The sequence below is a fragment of the Ischnura elegans genome, chromosome 1, assembly GCF_921293095.1.
Source record: "Ischnura elegans chromosome 1, ioIscEleg1.1, whole genome shotgun sequence".
NCBI lineage: Eukaryota > Metazoa > Arthropoda > Insecta > Odonata > Coenagrionidae > Ischnura > Ischnura elegans.
In genome coordinates, this window is record NC_060246.1 from 107,999,389 (window position 1) to 108,002,777 (window position 3,389).

At 52.1% G+C, this 3,389-nt stretch overlaps 1 pseudogene; it reads left to right on the top strand.

Annotated features, from left to right (window-relative positions):
* The first annotated feature begins 653 nt into the window (after positions 1–653).
* LOC124173753 lies at positions 654–836 on the top strand (annotated as a pseudogene).
* Positions 837–3,389: the final 2,553 nt, after the last annotated feature.

The following is a 3,389-nucleotide window of genomic DNA, read 5'->3' on the forward strand; positions in this document are numbered from 1 at the left end:
TGTCGCCTCACCTCCAGTGCTTCCGCCCCTCTTTCCCCCCCGCCCTCCCCGTCCCCGCCGCCCTGCCGACGACGCCAGCAGCAGCCATGCGCAGAGGAGTTGCGCGTGGACCTGGGGACTCTGCGCGCTCTCGGTGACCGGCTGCAGTCAGCGTGGAGCGGTGGCGCGTGGAACTAGGGGGCCTTCCACGCGCCTTCGGACGGGGAAGAGAAGACAGAAGAACGTCGCGGCGGAGAATAATGCGTCCGTGGCCACAGCGTATAAGTGGCCACGGCGCAGGTATGAAAGAGCGGGCGGCCACGGGGTATAAGTGGCCGCCTCGCATGTGTGTATGGTACGAATGAATGATCTGTAAATAAAACCGAATGAATGAGTTGATTTATTTTTCCCTGAATGAATGATTTTGAGTGAAAAATGAAGAAGTGAAAACAGTGAAGTGGACAATAGACAAAAAAAAATAATTCCCGACCGGCCTCACTTCGAGGCCGGCGGTGAAAAGTGGTCCCTAAGTGAGGGACCATAAAAACTCTGTAATAAAGCCAATGCTTATTACCAGGGCGGCCCACACTTGGTGGGTCGCCCTTTTGTATCATCCCCCCCCACGAAAGGTGGGGGGATTTGTAAAAATCTTATGTTTTGAGATTCAAATGTAAATGGCAATATACTAAATAAATACAATTTATCTGTTCTTATCAGCTTAATATCTGGTACGTCCAGCATTGCTGGACCAGAATATTAATCTGATTTTTGAACATGGGCGGGGTCCCCGGAGTTTACTCCATCCCTGCCGCGGGTTGGCCCGGTATTGCAGTACCGCCGGGATCGGCCCAACATAAAAGGTTCCATAAATCAGAAAAGCTGATGAGAACAGATGTTTCTCTTCCTTGTTTCATTTAAAAAATTCCCGAATCGCGAAAATGCGACAAAGTCCGGAGATTCGTGAGGCAAGAAACGAATGGGCGAAGGAAAGAAGAAAATAACACTGGCCACCACTTCATTCATTTATTTTATCACCATTTTACATTTAAACCATGTCTGTAAAATAACAAGCAACAGCACAAAAAATAAAAACTGACAGAAAACAAAATTTTTTAACATGAGACATCGTTTGAAGAGGATGAATAATATGCCCTCACTAACACTGCAGAAAAGTTCATCTAATGCAGTGCACTGATCCTAGTGCAGAGCCGGGCACAATTTTTCCGGCTCCTCGGCCTTATGGCTAAGATAGGAGTGTAGTATGGGCACGGCTCCTCGGCCTTATGGCTAACATAGGAGTGTAGACGGGACTCGCATGCCAAGAGTGACATACGTCGTGGGAATGATGATGAAATTTTTCACTTTTAAGAAAACCTTCCGGAAAGCTGTCGAAACAGTTTCCGCACACTTTTCACACGGAAATTAGGTGAATGCAAGATTTATAAAATAACTTCCAAATATTCACCGGATCGAGTGAACATGGAAAATGACCGCCAAGCGTAGGTTTCCTCGAGAATTCCAAGTTTTTCTTGCGAATATGACGAGACAAGACGGACGCATCACGCTTCTGGTGAAATACACGCAGCATTCATCCGCGTTACCAAGGAGTCGTCGCTAACAATGAACGCCTTCCACTGAAAGCGCAGTCGAATTTCGCGGGGGCCGTGCTGCTGGCAGATAGTTCGACCCGGAGGCCGACGACGGCGTCGGCACGCACTCTGTTTACTTCAAGTGTAAAAAAATGAGGGTCGCGAATGATGACGAAACACAGGTGTCCAATGAAACCGTGAATTGCTTTCTTTCGGAGAGTTGCATTTCATGCCGATATTTTTTGCAAAAACATCCGAAATTATTGACTGATGCCGATTCTTCCGTCCCGTATTCTAGCCATTGCTGACGATTTTGGAAATTTTTTCCAGTCCCCGGAGAGGACTTTTTAAGCAGCTTTGAATCAGATTCCCCAGAGAGGACTTTTTAAGCAGTTTTAAGTCTGATTCCCCGGAATTTTAGCATTTCGAAAGAAAATACATGACTCGAGTGAGTAGGATAATGCTCTCTCATCGTGTTTCTTGACGTTTTCTGGACGATTTTGAGTGACTTTTTCGAGTCCCCGGAAATTCCCCGGAAATGGCAATTTTTTTGGGAATTTCCCAGGACCAAAGCATTCCCCCGGGAAGCGAACGCAGGATGCTCCACGAAGGACGCTGCGATCCCACACGACAGATGGCACCGAAGGCCCGGAAAACGGACCGCGTCCGTTACGTCCGCGACGCTCCTACGACTCTCCCGGACCCGCCGACGACACCAAAACTCCCGGAGTCTCCACACAACACTTTCGTGCGAATTTTTCCCCATTCTCACGCCTAAAATTCGCCATTCCGAGACCTTTCCTCGCGTCAAAAACTCTCGCCGCACACCACCGCCGCAGCATCCGACCTCATCACGCAAAATACCCGAAAAACCGTCCCGGAACCCCGGAAAAATTTATTAATTATCGCTTCTCGGCCTTATGGCTTAGTGTGTGTAGCAGATATGTGAACAACGCCACGTGGGAAAACCATGGATTTCGTGTTTGTGCCAAATTGGAATAGCTGTGTGTGTTTTATCCGGGATATCGCCGCGACGTGCCTGCCACTGGATTATCAGTGTGTGTGCTCTGCTCTGGATTGCCCCGCGACGTGTCTCACTGGCCCCCACCAGTGGTAAGCCCACCCGAGACAGTCGCTCCCCCTTACCCTCCCCTCATGGCCGAGAAGCCAACCCCGCCCGTCGCCCAACGGACTCGCCGGAAGGCGAAGGAGAGGCGCCCTCGTGACGTTCCCTACGCCCCCCCCGACTCCCAGAGCTCCCCGTCGCTGCTCCCCGCCATGGATTCTGCCGGGAGCATCTCGCGAGCGTACCGCCACCGCGACGATCCCGCTGACTCTTCGCCATCCTTCCCTCTCCCCACGCCCCATCCCCCCTCCCCCGCGACGGACATTCCTGATTCTTGGCGGCAAGTGCTGGAGACGGGGTTTGAAACAGTGTCGTCGTGGGATCCTCACACCCTCCCATTAACTCCCACTGCCCCGTGTTACTCCTCCGCCCGCAACTCCCCCCCGAGCTCGCGACCCATAATTAGTGACGTGATCAGTGAACCAGCGTGCGCGATGATCGATTCATACGTTATCGAGGTCGTCCAATCCCCGGAAAGTGACGACTCCCCCGTGTTGCCACGCCCCCTTCCCATAGCCCCCGGTCTCGCGGAACGTTCCTTAGGCGTCCGCGCGACTCCCTCCCCGGAGATTGTGTTCACTGACTCACGGTGCTCCCCTTCCCCCCCCACTCACGTGTCTCCCACGCCCTCCTTTACACAGTGCTCCCCGGCGACGATGGACAACCTGGCGTTGCCTCGTACGCCTATCCCCAGT